This window comes from Tamandua tetradactyla, chromosome 7 (assembly GCF_023851605.1).
Source record: "Tamandua tetradactyla isolate mTamTet1 chromosome 7, mTamTet1.pri, whole genome shotgun sequence".
Classification (NCBI taxonomy): Eukaryota; Metazoa; Chordata; class Mammalia; order Pilosa; family Myrmecophagidae; genus Tamandua; species Tamandua tetradactyla.
In genome coordinates, this window is record NC_135333.1 from 2,426,631 (window position 1) to 2,443,377 (window position 16,747).

The 16,747-nt window shown below is 38.7% G+C and overlaps 1 protein-coding gene and 1 non-coding gene across 5 annotated transcripts in view; one reads left to right on the forward strand and one right to left on the reverse strand.

The window, feature by feature from the left end:
- Positions 1-16,747, reverse strand: part of SIPA1L2 (signal induced proliferation associated 1 like 2) — a 245,756-nt gene that overhangs the window by 179,766 nt on the left and 49,243 nt on the right. For 3 of the 4 annotated variants that reach the window (XM_077168347.1, XM_077168346.1, XM_077168349.1), the window contains exon 2: positions 11,144-11,217. The gene's annotated coding sequence lies outside the window, so the exon portion shown is untranslated. Of the gene's footprint in view, positions 1-11,143; positions 11,218-11,346; positions 12,073-16,747 lie in introns of those variants that run through there. The other variant, XM_077168345.1, reaches the window with a different exon arrangement.
- On the forward strand, positions 8,240-8,301 carry LOC143643041 (U7 small nuclear RNA). Its single transcript, XR_013156084.1, has one exon. It is a non-coding gene; the product is annotated as a U7 small nuclear RNA (small nuclear RNA).

A 16,747-nucleotide genomic window follows, 5' to 3' on the forward strand; every position in this document is an offset into this window, starting at 1 on the left:
ACTAAGGATACAAAAGACCTTTACATAGAAAACTACAAGAAACTGCTAAAAGAAATTAGGGAAGACCTTAAGAAAAAAAAAAAAAAAAAGAAGGACAGACCTAGATGGAAGGGCATGCCATGGACTGGAAGACTAAATATTGTTGAGATGTCAATCCTACCTAAATTGACTTATAGGTTCAACGCAACACCAATTAAAATCCCAAAAACTTACTTTGTAGAAATAGAAAAAACAACAAAATTTATTTGAAAGGGGCAGCCCCAAGTAGCTGAAAATATCTTGAGAAAGAAAAATGAAGTGGGAAGTCTCACACAACCTGATTTTAAAGCATGCTACAAAGCTACAGTGGTCTAAAAAAGCACGGTGCTCGCATAAAGATAGATACACTGGCCAATGGAATCAAATAGAGTGTTCAAATATAGACCCTCTCATCTATGGACAACTGATCACTGATAAAGAGTCAAGCCAACTCACCTGGGACAGAGCAGCCTCTTCAACAAAGGATGCTTGGAGAACAGGATATCCATATGCAAAAGAATGAAAGAGAATCCACATCTCACATCCTATACAAAAATTAACTCAAAACCGATCAAAGACCTAAACATTAGAGCTAAGACCACAGAACATTTAGAAGAAAATGTATGGAAATATCTTATAAAACTTGTAACAGGAGGCGGATTCCTAGATCTTACACCAAAGGACAAGCATTGAAGAAAAAAATAGATAAATGGGAACGTCTCAAACACTTTGTGCATCAAGGAACTTTGTCAAGAAAGTAAAAAGGCAGTCTATGCAATGGGAAACAATATTTGGAAACCACATATCAGATAAGAGTTATAGTATCCAGAATATATAAAATAAATATCAACAACAAAAAAACAAACAACCCAATTAAAAATGGACAAAAGACATGAAGAGATACTTCTCAGAAGAGGAAATACAAATGGCTAAAAGACATGTAAAAAGATGCTCAACTTCACTGGCTATTAGGGACATGCAAATTAAAACCACAATGAAATATCATCTCACACCCACCAGAATGGATATTATCAAAAAAAGAAAATGGCAAGTGCTGGACAGGATGTAGAGGGAGAGGCATAATTATCCACTGTTGGTGGGAATGTAAAATGGTGCAACCACTCTGGAAGGCAGTCTGGCAGTTCTTCAGGAAGCTAAATATAGAATTGCCATAGGGTCCAGCAATCCCAATGCTAGGTATCTATGCATAGGCCATTAGGGCAAGGACACAAATGGACATGTGCACACCAATGTTTATAGGAGCAATAACTGCCAAGAGACAGAAACAGTCCAAATATTCATCAGTGGATGAGTGACTAAACAAGCTGTGTTTTAGCTATCCATGTGGTCCATCCATGTTACCACATACTTCATGACTTTATTCTGTTTTACAGCTGTATAATATTCCATTGTATGGACATATACAATTTTTTACACAGCTGTAAAACAGAATAAAGTCATGAAGTATGTGGTAACATGGATGGACCTTGAAGACATTACAGGGAGTGAAACTAGCCAGAAACAAAAGGACAGATACTATATGGTCTCACTGATATGAACTAACATTAATGAGTGAACTTGAAGAATTTAAGTTAAGAACACAGGAGATAGAAACAGGGCAGAGATTGGGTAATTGGTGCTGAAGGAATACAGACTGTGCAACAGGACTGACCGTAAAAATTCAGAAATGGATAGTATAATACTATCTGACTGTACTACAATATAAGTACACTGAATGAAGTTGAATGTGAGTAGGATAGAGGGAGAAGGGATGGAGGCATGTATGAAACTAGAAGGAAAGATAGAGGATAAAGACTGAGATAGTATAATTTAGGAATGCCTAGAGTGTTCAGTGATGGCCATTAAATGTACAAATTAAAAAATGTTTTTGTATGAGGAAGAACAAAGGAATGTCAGTATTGCTGGGTGATGAAAATAGATGGTATATGGGAAAAAGTACAATCAAGGTAAGCTAGGGTCTATAGTCAACAGTAACACTGTAATATGCTTCCACTGAATGTATCAAAGGCATTATGCCAAAATTAAATGTCAACAGGTACAGGGATTGGAAAAAGGGTATGGATTCTTTGTGGAAGAGAAGGAAATGTCTTCAGATAGAGTATGATGGCGCAGGTAATGGCTACACCTTTAGGCTAGATTGTACAATGTGTGAATAAAACTATTTAAAAATGAACAGAGAGAAACAAGTGCTGGAAAAAATACAAAGAAATAGATGTACCTATTCACTGTTGGTAGGAAAATGAGAGGTGCAGTCCCTTGGAGGGCAGTGTGGTGGTTCCACAGGAGCTAGGGGTGGGTTTGCCATAGGATCCTGAAACCCCACTGCTCAGTACTTGGAGGAGCTGAGTGTGGGGACAGGAATGGACATTAGCACACTAGTGTTTATGGCAGCATTGATCCACAATGAATGGCAGTGGTCTAAGGGTATAACGTCTGAGGAATGGAAGGGGGAACTATGGCATGTATATATATATATATAATAAGACTACTGAGGGGCTGCAAGAAGGAATGAAATTGTGAGGCTTCCAACTAGGTGAATGAACCTCCAAGACCTGTATGTTGAATGAAATGTCAAGAACAAGACTAATATTATCATGCCTCAATCATCTAGACTAACTATAATACAAAAATTTGGTGAGTTAAAGTTGAAAGCATGAGTTATCAGGTTGGGGCTTATTGTAAAGGGTACTAGATGGTAAGTTCTTACAGCAGTCACATATATTCAGGAGGTGTAACTGTTAATTCTAAATTCTGAGCTGTTTGTATATAACATGGCTTTTCCCAGAAACTGTGGGTGTTTATGTGACACCTGAGACTCAGAGTTAGAGCTCTGAAGCTATGAAAGTCAGCAGTACCCCCATACAGGAACTGTTTAAAAAGTTGAAAAAGTGATCAAACATTGAGTAGAGATATGAATGAAGCTGATCTGGATAGGATTAAGGTATATCAGAAGACTGGGTAAAGGATGATACTGTGCATATTTTAAAACTTCAACTTCTGTGAGAGACTAAAGGGAGAGATGTCTATTTGGTGCAAAATCCATGTTTCATGTAGTGTATTTCCTAATTTAACTTGTATGGTCAGTTTAGTTAAACACCGTAAGTACATGGAATTTTGAATAGGGCATGAGATTTTGTTGGTTTGTCCAGGTTAGTGTGATCCCCTGATAAATCTGGACAGTGAAAAAGGAAGTATTTGCAAAGTCCCCTTGGGGTAATGGAGAGAAACAGCAACTACCCCATTTGGACAATTTCTGATATTCTCACAAGCAGTGGGACAACCAAATCAATAGGCTGAACTCTCAGTCTTGGTGTTCGCTCCTATGAAATTTATTCCTGCAAACGATAGGCTGAGCCTACTTAAAATTAGGCCTAAGAGTCACCCCTAGAGAACCTCTTTTGTTGCTCAGATGTGGCCTCTCTGTCTAAGCCAACACAGCAAGTGAACTTGCTGCCCTCTTCCCACTACACAGGCCATGACGCCCAAGGGTGTAAATCCCCCTAGCAACATGGGACAGAAATCCTGGGATAAGCCGGAACCCAGCATCAAGGGATTGAGGAAACTTTCCTGACCAAAAGGGGGAAGAGAGAAATGAGAAAAAATAAAGTTTCAGTGGCTGAGAGATTTCAAACAGAGTCAAGAGGTTGTCCTGGAGGTTATTCTTACGCATAATATAGCTACCCCTTTTTAGTTTATAATGTATTGGAGTAGCTAGAGGGAAGTACCTGAAACTGTTGAACTGTGTTCCAGTAGCCATGTTTCTTGAAGATAACTATATAATGATATAGCTTTTACAATGTAACAGTGTGAGTGTGAAAACCTTGTGTCTCGTGCTCCTTCTGTCTAGCATATAGATAGATGAGTAAAAAATATGGATAAAAAATAAATAACAGGGGAACAAAGATTAAAATAAATTGAGTAGATGGGAATACTAGTGGTCAATGAGATGGAGGGGTAAGAGGCATGGTATGTTTGAGTTTTTACTTTTCTCTTTTTTATTTCTTTTTCTGGAGTGATGCAAATGTTCAAAAAATTGATCATGGTGATGAATACACACCTATGTAATGATATTGTGAGCCACTGATTATACACCAGGTACAGAATGTTTGTATGTTAAGAATACTTGTATGTTTGCATGTTAAGTTTTATCAATAAAAATATTTTTTAAATGAATATATTCATTCATCCTTCCAAAGGTGCTACTCAGTGCCTTCAACATGCCAGAAGGTTGGAGGATACAGGTCACTGGAATTCTCCTATTGATAACTATAACAATAGAAATTTTTATTAGAACTATTTGTATATATTTTTTCTTCCCCATTAGATTACAAACTCTAAAGGGGAAGAGCCATATCTTAATTGCCTTGCTTCTCTCGGCCTGTAAGAGTGCTCCATTTGCAGAAATTACCCGATAATTATTTACTGAACCAAACTGCCCTCAAACAGGCCTGGAATAAGAAAACCAACGGACTCCTTTCCTTGAGGTCTTCAAATTTTAAGATCATTGGCCAGAGGCGGATAAACCTTTCTAAATCTGGCTGGTAATTGTGATATCAAATGAAATGTTTTTAAACATAATCTGAAAAATGTTTCCGTTAACCTACCTCAAAATCCCCTGAGTATAAACAGAAAAAAAAAAAAAAGAATTTGAGGAAGAGACATGAGACATGATATCATTTAAACATTTTATACATAAGCTAATGCACTTCCAATGTTATAAAACCTGAGCTAAGTGTCAAACATCATCCGAGTTCAGACTCATTCTTGACATTCTGATCCTGGCAAAAGATAAGACGCATTGCTCTTATAAGCAAGCAAATGATATCCAGCCCAGCATTTTCCCCACAATAGAGAGATCTAGTAATGACAGTGTTACTTCAGAAATTTGAGCAGGACAAGAAACTCATCAGTCTGAGAAAAACTGTAAGTGAATGAAGACAGATTATGGCCCTTCTAGAGTTACTTTAGAATCCTAGAAGTCTACCTGCCATAAGACACTAGCTATCAGAAAGGAAGCCTAGCAGCCTTCTGCTAACACTTATTTTGATTCTAGAAAGGTAGAAGTTTGACGGTAAAGGTGGAAGAAGAAACAGCAGGAACATGTTATTTTTGAAAATTATTCCAGGCACCACAATTGAACCTTTTTGATAGAGGAAATGCCTAAGGAGTTAAACATCCTTACTAGAAATCTGGATGCTGATATATACACTATTATAAAACTATGGTACTATAACTGAGAAATCAGGATTTAAGGGTTGATTTTGATTACTGAATCATTACATAAATATTCCTTTTTGCTTCCTGGCATACTGGAAAAGACAGGGAAATACCTGAAATCTCTGAATTGTAATCCAGCTGCCTTGATTTCTGATAATGGTTGTATAGACCTTATCTTCTGCCCCTGTGATTGTAAAAGCCTTGTGACTAATTTTCATCTGGACCGAGTTATCCAGTTTTTCAACTTTAAAGTCTTGTAATCACTAAAGACAGCTCCTAATGTCTGTTAATGTAGGTCCTGGGTCGACCCAGAACTAACCACCTCAAGTCCCAAATTATCTTGATGACTGAAACTGGATTTTACCTAATTGGGCCCACCTGACATGCGCAGTAGCTTAGACTTTAACCTTCAAGTCACCTACACCTCATTCCACCATTTTCTTTCATACATTCGGTAACTAAGCATGTCATCAATCTGCGCATGCTCAATAATTAGATCACCACTTAATTACATCATCTGGGCCACTGTGCTCATTATCCTAAACCGTGCCCACCTTTTCTCTAATAAAACTACCCAAATTATTGCAGTTTGGGGAGACAGATTTTGGGCTCTCACGCCATCTGCTTTCCTATTACACATGTAGTACATGGAGTAATAAACTCCGTCTCTCTTTGAAACCCTGGTGTCTCAGGTATTGGTTATTAAGCGTGTCAGGCAGGAGAATCCATGGTTTTTGCCCAGTAATAGCATCAGCTCTCTTAGAAAATTCTATTCATCTTTGGAAAGACAGGAATTTGAAGCTGAGCTAAAATTTTTCTTAGCAATCCCCTAATGATAATAATTTGATAACCCCCATAGAACAAATCTAATCCTCAGATAAAAAAGCTTCTAAGCCTTTATGCTGGTGAAGTAAATGAGTCCTAACTTCACCAATGGGAAAATAAAGACATCCAATGGCAAAATCAGTTGTATAGGATTATTCAACAAGTTAGCAACTAAACCAGAATATCACCACCTCAATTCTGATGCTATTTAAAAACTTGTCGACTGTAAACTATGTATCTTTCTTATAAATGGGTCCTCGCAACAATAAATAAATAAATAAGAACCGAAACAACTAAACCACATCCATACGTTTTAACAAGTTATATTATAACTTGGGACATTTGTGGTGTCCCCTATTAATTGTTACCCACATTAAAATAGCATTTGAAATGGATTTTAACTCAGAAAAAAAATAAAGATTACCCAGTACACAGCAACGTGGTTAACAAAGCACAGCTGTTAAAGCGCTCTTCCCCGGCTCACATCATAAGCAACTCAAATAGCCAAAAGAGAGGAGAGAGACAAAAATTGGAGTTAGACTAACAGACTGGAGAAAAAATAGATCTAGATCTTACACCACATACAAAAAATAAAATAAGCATCATACGTAAATGTAAAACTAAAATAAGGGAGCAGCTTTCACCATCATGGAGTAGGGAAGTCTTTTCTTAGCATGAGACTTCAGGCCAGAATCTATTTAAAAAAAAGAAACAAAACAGCTAACTCTGAAGAAAAGACTGACATACTTGGTAAAAAAGAAATCAGAACTACTTTTTTCTTATACATATTTTTATTGTAAAACAACATACAAACACTCTTGACATACAAACATTCCATACATGATGTAGTCAGTGGCTCACAATATCATCACATATTGTGTTATTCATCACCACGACCATTTTTCTGAACATGTGCATCACTCCAGCAAAAGAAATAAAAAAGAAAAAAGAAAAAAACTCATGCATACCATACCAGAACTACTTTTTGGCATAAGCTATCTCAAAAAAGTTAAAAATCAAATTATGAATTGGGAAAAACAGCTATCTGTGATGTATGACAATGATATTCAGAATAAAGAGTTAAAAATATGTAATAGTTCAAAAGATAAATAGGCTAAAGAATCATAAATGGCCAACAAACATGCAGAGATGCCTAAGGCACTAATAAGTAAACACAAATTAACATAACACAATACTTTTTATATATAAAAGTGAAATACTTCGTACAATGAAAAAACATTGATTACTCAATGTTCTTACAGGCTAAAAAAAAAAAGCTCATTCATAAATCAAAGATGGAATGGTAGGTGAGTGCAACCTTTCTGAAAAGCAATACAGCAGTATCATGAAAACCTTAATTGTGCATATTCTTTGATCCAGGATCTCATTCCTAAGAAATCATCTTAAGGAAATAGTGGTATACATCTAAATACAGACGTTCTGTTCATAGCCAAATACTGGCAAGAACCTAAATGCCACTCAATATGGGATGGATTAAATAACTTGCAATATAACCACACCATCTAAAACAATTGCCCATTAAAAGTGAATAAATAGGGACCTATAAACACTGACAATGAAAAGATGTCTACAATACCTTGGTAAGGGAAAAAAACTGGAAGAACAGAATGCACAGAATAACCCCATTTGTTTATGTGGATCTGTGCATGTGTGTTTTAAAGGTTGCATATACATTTAAAAAGTGTCTTGTGAGGCAAGCCACAGTGGCTCAGTGGCAGAGTTCTCACCTGCCACTCCGGAAACCCAGGTTTGATTCCCAGAGCCTGCCTATGTCAAAGAAAAAAAAAGTGTCTTGTGGACAGTGATTACTTTCGGGGACTGATATGATGGGGGAATTCATGCAATACTTAACACATTTCTGTGTTGTCTGCACTGTATAGACCTGTACATTTAAAAACTAAGGAATGCAATTTTTTACGAAATTAAGTATGCCTTAAAATCAAGAGCATGCTTCACAATTTTCTAGACTATAACATATTAGCATCCCCATAACTTGACTCAAATTAATAATAAAAAAAAATTAAGTGAGGACCATATTCTCTAGGCTAACCTCTACACACATCTGACTGGAGAAAAATCTAGAAAGTGTTAACTGCAGGCAGCAGCTATTTCTCCATGATACTCAAAAGCACAGGGAAAGTGTTACAAGTCTTTCAGAATTTGTCTAGCCGGTTTTCCAGCCCTTGCTGGAAAATCCAAAAAAAAAAGCAGCACAGGAGAGAGAAAACCTCAGATAATCCAACCCTGTGTCCAGGCAGTGAATGTGGCTCAGGTGGTGACTGGAGACAAAATGAACTTCTCACCCAGCTTCAAAACGTGAACCATTAGAGACAAGCACACCGTAAAAGGTGAGGGACTTTCCTTAAACAAAATTAGGTAACACCTTCCATTTCCTGTGTTGAAAATGTAAATTTTCTCCCTCTATTTTTATTTCCACATCAGAATTTACTCCGACTCAACTGTTTACATTAGCACTTAAGTCAAGTCTTTTGATTCACATTTAAAAAAGGGTACACAGCCTTTTCAGGCTTCCTCTATGACTGTATCCTCGATTCCTCCTCTTCACGTAAGTAGTTATACAATTTCACCATTCAAAATATGTATATTTTATTTATATATAATTTTTAGTTAAAAAACAGATGATGCTGCCATCCCAGAGACCCAGGTTCGATTCCCAGGACCTGCCCATACAAAAAAAAAACAAAAACACATGATGGATATTTATCCCTTCTTCCAATGATATTTAGCCACTGTTTAATAGCTTATCCTCTTAAAACATTTTTAAGAAAGCTCCCAGGCCACATTCTTCAAAATGCATCAACAACATAAAAGATAAAGGCTGTGGAAATAACAACAGTAAGGAGGAAAGAAAACTAAATGCAGAAACTGACCCTACACTAACTCCTGTAATAGAGGGGAACAATACTATAAAGGACATTTTGTGTCAGATGACAAAACGGGAATACAAATGATAGATTAGGTGTAAATACTGAATAAATACTGAATTAACCAAACTTGATAAATGAGCAGTTGTTGGTAAGACAATATCTCTACTTATAGAAAACACACAAAGTATTTAGGCTTAAAAGGCCATGGGGTATGTAATTAACCCTTAAATGGTTCAGAAGAAAGCTGTGTGTGTGTGTGTGTGTGTGCGTGTGTGTGTGTGAGTGTGTGCAACAAATGAGAGGGAGAGAGGGACAGAGAGAAACAGGGTCAGAAAGAGAAGACAAACAGGGGAGGGGGTGCACCAAACAATAAATGAATGAGATAAAATGTTACTAGTTGAGTTAGATAAAATATACATAGGTATAATGTTTATTATTATTATTTCTGCCATTTTTTCATAAGTTTGCAATCTTTTCAAACAAAAGGATTAAAACATGCAGCAACACACAACTCTCCTCCAACTAAAGTACGGCACTAGTATATGGCATTTTCCTACATGCTCAACTCTACTTACAAAGCAGTAAAAAAGGGGTAAAATGCTTCCTTGGTTAGGTATCTACAATTCTGGGGTCCTCATACCAGAGGGCTCTGAGAAACAAGAACCAGAGGAGAGAAAAGGAACATGCCACAGAGCTGTGAGAATGAGACAGGCCGTGGAGAAGCAGCCACAGGAGCGGACAGGAGAAAAGAACAAAACAGGAAGGCTACTTAACATTTACGTTCCAAAACAAGGTAACTTGTAACAAGAACACAAGCTTTTCCTCTCGTTCCTCCATTAGTGGGATGAGAAAATGCGCTGTATTTTACACTACTGATACCTGTGTGTACAGTGTTTCCTTTGGCATGGATGCCCTGGTGGTATTTCGAATAGTTTATATATAAAACCAAGGTTTTTCAAAAGAGTCCTTCCACTACTAAGAACGACAATAACAAAAGCAATCCATTTGCTGCGCCCACACCATAGGACAGGCATTGTTCTAAGCATTTGGTACTGATTACTACATTCATCTTCACAACTCTTACCTTTACCACACTGTTTCTGTAATTATACCCATATTACAGAAGAGGAAGCTAAGGCAAAGACATGGTACATAACATGGTTAAATTAATAGAACAAATAAATGTCGAGTCTGGATATGAACTCTAGAGCTTTGACTCTTCACCACTATACCATGCTGTCTCCTCTACAAACAAGAAAAGAAAATTTATACTTTTAATTGCTTATTACAAAATAGCAAATTACAACAGAAAAAATTAAAATCTAGTTTTGATCTTCCAAAGGTCAGAGACCAAATGTGCTGGGGGATGGTTATTTTGACAAGCTCCTTCTTCACAAATCCATCTTAATTTCTGCTGCCACAGAAAATGCAATATTTATGAATAAATACAAGTAAGGGAACAGCTCTCCCTTTATTCTGCATCTGAGAAGCTTCTGAAGGTGTCAGTTCCCTGGGTTACAAGCAGAGCTGGCTGGATCCCATTAAGGAAAACTTGGCTCTCCTCCACCACCTGGCTTTCTCCATCATTATCACCCAAATGGGTCCCCTCTCAGGAACCCATCCGCTTAGGTACAACCACAATGTCAAATTTCTCCTGTAGAAAAGCAGCTTTTATGCAGTCTTTTACCCACCAATATGCTCAAGTTTCAACCTTGTTTGTCTAGTGGATGCTCCATCAAGAAATGTACAAATCAATGCAAAAGATCATAGCCTTTGAAACACATGTTGTGAAGTGCACAGGAACTTTTTAATGATTCCTTTTGAAACCCCCAGTTTAGGCAATTCCAAATTCAAGTGAGCTTTCTTAAAACAGTGCTCACCCACATGTGCTGCACAAGTGGGGAAAAAAAAATCAAAACATTCAACCCAAACCAATAAGAACAGAAACCATCTAAAAAAAAAATCAATGGGACATAAAAGCCCAATCAAAAATAATTAAAATGGGGTACACAGGTAGTTCAGTGGTAGAATGCTCACCTTTCATGCGGGAGACCGGGTTCGATTCCTGGACCATGCACCCCCCCAAAAAAAACAATCAAAATGACTAGGGTAAGAAAATGGCTTTGCAGATGTTGCCCTTCTAGGGAGCTTACCTCACTCAGGTGGAGGAAACCGCAGGCTCCCCTGACCATTCAATCCCCTGATCACACAGTCTTCTAGCAAGAACCTACAAGACAAAAAAGAGATCCTATTCAGATTCACATGGTTAGCAATTTTCCAAGAGGGGTCCCTAAGGTCCTTTCAGGGGTCCAAGAGATCAAAACCCTTTTCACAATAATACCAAGACATTATTTACCTTTTCCATTCTAGCTCTCTCACCGGTGTGCAATTAGGGTGTCCTGAGGTTACACGACATATGATAAACCAAAAGCTCGAAATGGAAGCAGATATGAGAATCCAGTTGTCTTCTCTTAATCCAGAGTTTAAAGAGATTTGCAAAAATGTAAAACAATTCCATTCTGTTCATTTTGTTTGTTTGCTTTGAGAAAACAATTATTTTTCCATACTAAATTCCATGAAACTGCATCTGTGTTTAATAACAGTAATAGTTACTATTAGGTATACAGGGCTGACTACTTACAAGACATTCTGCTAATATTTTACCTTATACTCACAGCCAGCTAAAAACAAAAAAGAAAGAACATCAGCCTTTTCTGTCTCACAGTATGTACTGAGGAATCTAGAGCACTCAGAGAGAGAATGGTGAGTTGTCCAAGGTTAATCAGCAAGTAAATCACACAGAACAGGATGTGAAGTCACATCTGCCTATCTTCTAAGATCATGATCTTTCCATCACATGCTTAAAAATAATAATTATAAGAAGTTCTATAACTAAAGTGAGGTCAAGCACCATGGGCCTGCTCTCTTACCTGACATAGCATGGACTGAGAGCCACGACCTGGAGAACCCAGTTCAGATTAAGTGATATGAACATGCGTTGCTAAAGACAGCATGGTTCTCTAAATCCTAGCACTCTGCTTCCTGTAAAAGACAACAGAGGCACCAAAAAGAAGGATGCCCTGGGACATTCCTGCTTTACACTATTCTCCCAGCATAGTATTAATTGAGTTCCGCACCCCGCCTCCTACATTCGCTTTAAAAGGTGATAAATTACACTATCACCTACCAAGAAAGCTATCAGTGGCCATAACCTGAGAAAGCCCACCTTCTTCAATCTATCTTAATTTTTATAAAGCATTGAAAGGGTTGATAATGAATTACTATTAGTCCCTCAATTCTAGCTGAATTCACGATTATGTGCAGGGGAAGAGGGGGGAAGGGTAAGAAATTCTCACTGACATAACTTTTCCAGACAGTACTGCCAATTCTGCACTTGGAAAACCAAAGCAAAATATTTATCAACAAGGTTCCCCAACATCAAGTAATTGGAAAAGTAATGTCTTACTGGGCATCTTATGTCACGGTTTTGAACTTCAGAACTTTCATCCATCTATCCTTTCATGAATCTATCATTCAGTAAGTGTTCACTGACCACCTTCCAGTTTATCAGCTACTGTGCTAGGAACTGAGGATAAAAAGAAGAAAGACACAGCCCCTGCCATGAGGGATGTCAGAATGCATCAGACATATCACTGGATATACTGCAAAGCAACGCAGGGAAGCCCATGTGGGATTTCACCAGAGACACTAAAGCACTATAAATGATCAGTGTCCCTTACCATCAAAGTATGATCATTTATATTAAAAAAAAAAAATCAAGTCCTCTGAAGCATGAGCATTTTTCAGAGTTTTAGGAACACATTTTTTCCTCTAAGGCTATCTATTCTATTTTTTTTTCCATGCTGATATATTATAAAATCCTCAACTTTAATTTAAGAAACAAGTCTTTTAGAGAGCCCTGTGTTGTGCCTGCATATTTAGTGGTTAATTTCTCTTCTCTAGAAGAGACACTTTACATGATGTTGTAATATCCCTAACACAATGAACACAACTCTGTAAAAGCCACTTTTCCTTCCTTTGATACAGCAAACATCCTGTAAACAACTGATGCCCCTCTCCTTCACAGACTGTTTTTGTTTACTGACAGGAAAGGAAACTACAAATTCTCCAAGGGACTCCAATAGGGACTCCAAAGTTTTGTTCATTTCCTACAAAGCAGATGGTTTATATGTGGCAACTGGCCATTGTCTTTTGCCTTGTGTTGGCTTTAGAGAAAAAAAAAAAAAGTGAGCTTTCAGCTCAGCTGAGCCTTCTCAAACAACAGAAGGCAGAGGCCATGAGCTGTCACACAGCGTGTAAAGGGGAAGGCAAGCACCTCCTTCCTTAAGGGCTCTTCCCCAGGTTCCTGGGTCTGTCACTATGAGAAGCGTCCTCACACTTCAAAGGGAAGCTCTGCATGAAAACCAGATTTGCAGGCAAACAGGGATCTGGCTCTTTGTTCTTACCAGCAGGTTCTTCTGCTGTTTTCCCAGTGAAAGGGGGTTTGTCCTGAGAAAGTGAAGGCAAACATTTTCTTTCCACTGAGAATAATAAAAATATTCCATCTCACTCAAAATAACTGTTTTTCCACCCACTTGTTAGGACAGGCTTGCTAGTATTCAAGGAAAGCTGGCACCAGGGAAAGGCTGTTTGGTTTTGGTTTTGTTTTCTAATGGTGTAATGCAAACTCAACTGGGTTTTCAAAATAACGAGGCCTCTCCAACTGGTCAAGTCGTAAGTCCTAATTTATGTCCTGTACTGTTTTCCTTGAACCTTGGCACTAGCAAAGGGGATGCCTGCCTCTCTTCTCTATTCTCAACTATGTGGGTCAGATTTCCTTCACTAAACCAAAAATGTTACCCTCTGAATAGCTATCATATCCTATGCATCTTCATTAAGGCTGGAAATAACTTGTCTAGACATGCATAGCTGGGATTCTAATCCAGATCTCCCTAAACCTAAAAGCACAGTAAATACTTCAGGAGACAGTTCCTAAAGAAGCTTAAAACTTTAATATTGAGTCAGTGTTCGATTCAATGGCTAATCGGACCTCGAGAAATAGTTTTGCAACAAAGGAAGTTCTGTAGATAAAATTCCCATTATGCCCTTTACTCCAGGAAATACATTTTGGGAACCAATATTCAACACAACTACTCACTAGTGCTAGATCAGGTTTATTATCTCAAATAGTTGCAAATGCACATACACACACACACTTACAAACACAGACACACAGATCTAGTCATCTAGATTAGATCTGTCTGTGTGAAGATCTACTTTTACACAGATGTCTGAATGATGGACAAGATGCCAATCCCAATTTTAAAATGTGTTACAAACCAGGAACAAATCATTAAGCCCTTTCAAGAGTCTGTTTTTGGGCAGGCCACGGTGGCTCAGCAGGCAAGAATACTTGCCTGCCATGTCAGAGGACCTGGGTTCAATTCCCGGTGCCTGCCCATGTAAAAAAAAAAAAAAAAAAAGAGTCTGTTTTCACTGTGATTCACCTAAGTGCTATGAATAATCCTCAACAACAGCTTATCACTGCAGTTTCACTTTGCAATTTCAGTCTAGCATGACATAAAGCATTACTGTTAATCTGGTATTCCTTTAAGTAAAGTGGAGTTAAGATGGGAGAAAGAAATTGGATACAAAGCATATTCAAAGTTGCTCTAAAATTAATCATTCAACAAATATTTAGCACCTCTAGAATCCAAACACTGTATTAAATGCTGACAGTACTAAGATGATTTTTGCCAAACTGAAGATTACTGTCTAATGGACAAACCCAACTTTTAAACAGAACAGCATAACCAAATTTTAACAAAATGTAAGGGAAGAAATCTCTTAGGATACTGTTGAGGCATCAAGAAGGAAGCGACCCAGTTTTACCTGGAAGGAGAGAGGTGGGTAAGAAAAGGGTACAGAGAGGGGGTGACACTGAAGCAGCACGACCCGAGCAGGCCCCTCCTCCTCAACTAGTCAGCCAAACACATACTTATTCGGTGTTCTTTCTGGCAGCCCCTGCTCTCACCCAGGCCAGCCACAGGGTGAAGCAGGAGCAAACTACCACTCTGATGCCTCCCCTTACCTCACAGAACCTTCTGCCAGGCATCTCTAATATTGCTAGTCTCCAGGACCTTGAGTCCCCGAGAGCAGGACAATGTCTGGTTCACCACTGCACACCTACCACTAAGCACAGGGCACTGCCCTTAAAAACATCTGATAGGTATTTTCCAAAGAGGAAGGAAGGGACAGAAGAAAGGAGGGTGGAGGAAACAAGAGGAGAGGGAAGAGAAGAGGACAGTGAAAAAACACTGGTTGGTCCTCTACACTGAAAATAAATACACAGGTGACCAACACGGCATAGCATCCAGGCTAAGGAAGTCTCTGCTGAGGAAAGAAGGTAGGAAATCACCAGTATATAACATCTTTTTACCAAAGAAAACAGCAATTTCATGCAAGCCAACCTAACAGATGACCCTCCTTACTGTGCTTACCTATTCTTCCATCTATATCTCTATCCTCAATCACTTATGTTGCTAGATTGCTGGGCTTGGTTAGCCCTTCTCTCTTAGGTCCAAACAGAGTGCTGCATGAATGATCCACAAGCACCTCTAATTCAACATGCCAAAAACCAGAGTTCACATCCTTCCCGGCAAACCTCCTCCTCTCTCTACCCATGGTCCCGACCCTGACTAACTGCATCACTCTTCATTTCCACTTTTCAGCAGCGTGAACCGTGGCAGCCACAATTTGCTGTGCCCAACAAACTTCCCCACACATGGTGCTTCTGGGGCTTGCGAGGAATGACCTCTCGCCGTACCACAAGGTTGCCCACAGGCCTGCCTGCCTACCCATCACTGGGCCACTCAGCACAACTTTGCCTTCCTTGGGACTAGTTCAGGGATGTGCACAGACCCAGTGGAAGGTCATCTACCGTTTTCCCTGGGATTAGAGATGAAACCTGGGAGAGAGAAGTCTGGTTTCTGCTGAGGGTGCTAAGCCATGAGGACCTGAGCTGAGGCTACTGGGAGCCAGCTTGTGGATCACAGAGAGAGGGCTGGCAGGAGAACTCAGTGAAGCAGAGAAAGGCAGAGACATGGAAAGAGAAAGAGACCTTATGACATTGTTTATATCCCCGGATCCGACAATGCCTGAAGCACGTCTCTCCTAGACATCCCTTTCATTTGACCCAAATATATTTCCCTTTATATTCGAGTCAAAGTTGGGGCTTTGTCACTTGTAACCAACAGACCAGATGAATACACCTATTCAAAACCATACCATGCAATACTGATACCGCCATAGCCTAAAATGATTCCACAATATAGCATCACATACCTTTCTAATTCTACCTCCCCACCTGCCATAATATGCATTAAATGACCTCTCTCAAATAAATGTGCCCACGTTTCCTGCCTCTGTCTGTTCTATCAAGATTTTACTGTCACCTAAAATATCAGCAGCCTTCTTATAGGCTTGGTCAAAGACCCCATCTCAGCCCACCCCTCAACTGTAAAATGGTGTTATTATAGAAGCACACATGAGCAGAGAGAGTTCCTGTCTAGATAAAGGGTAGAGAAAGAATGAGACACGCCAATTGTCAAGAATTTTGCATAAATGGAAACTGATCAAAGAAAAATAATTTTTTCTCCAATATTCTTTGTCCTCTCCCTTCTTTATCTCTCTCATCTCAAAGACTTCTCCATGACTCAAAAAAATGAGGCATAGCTTGATAACTAAAGTGTGTGCAC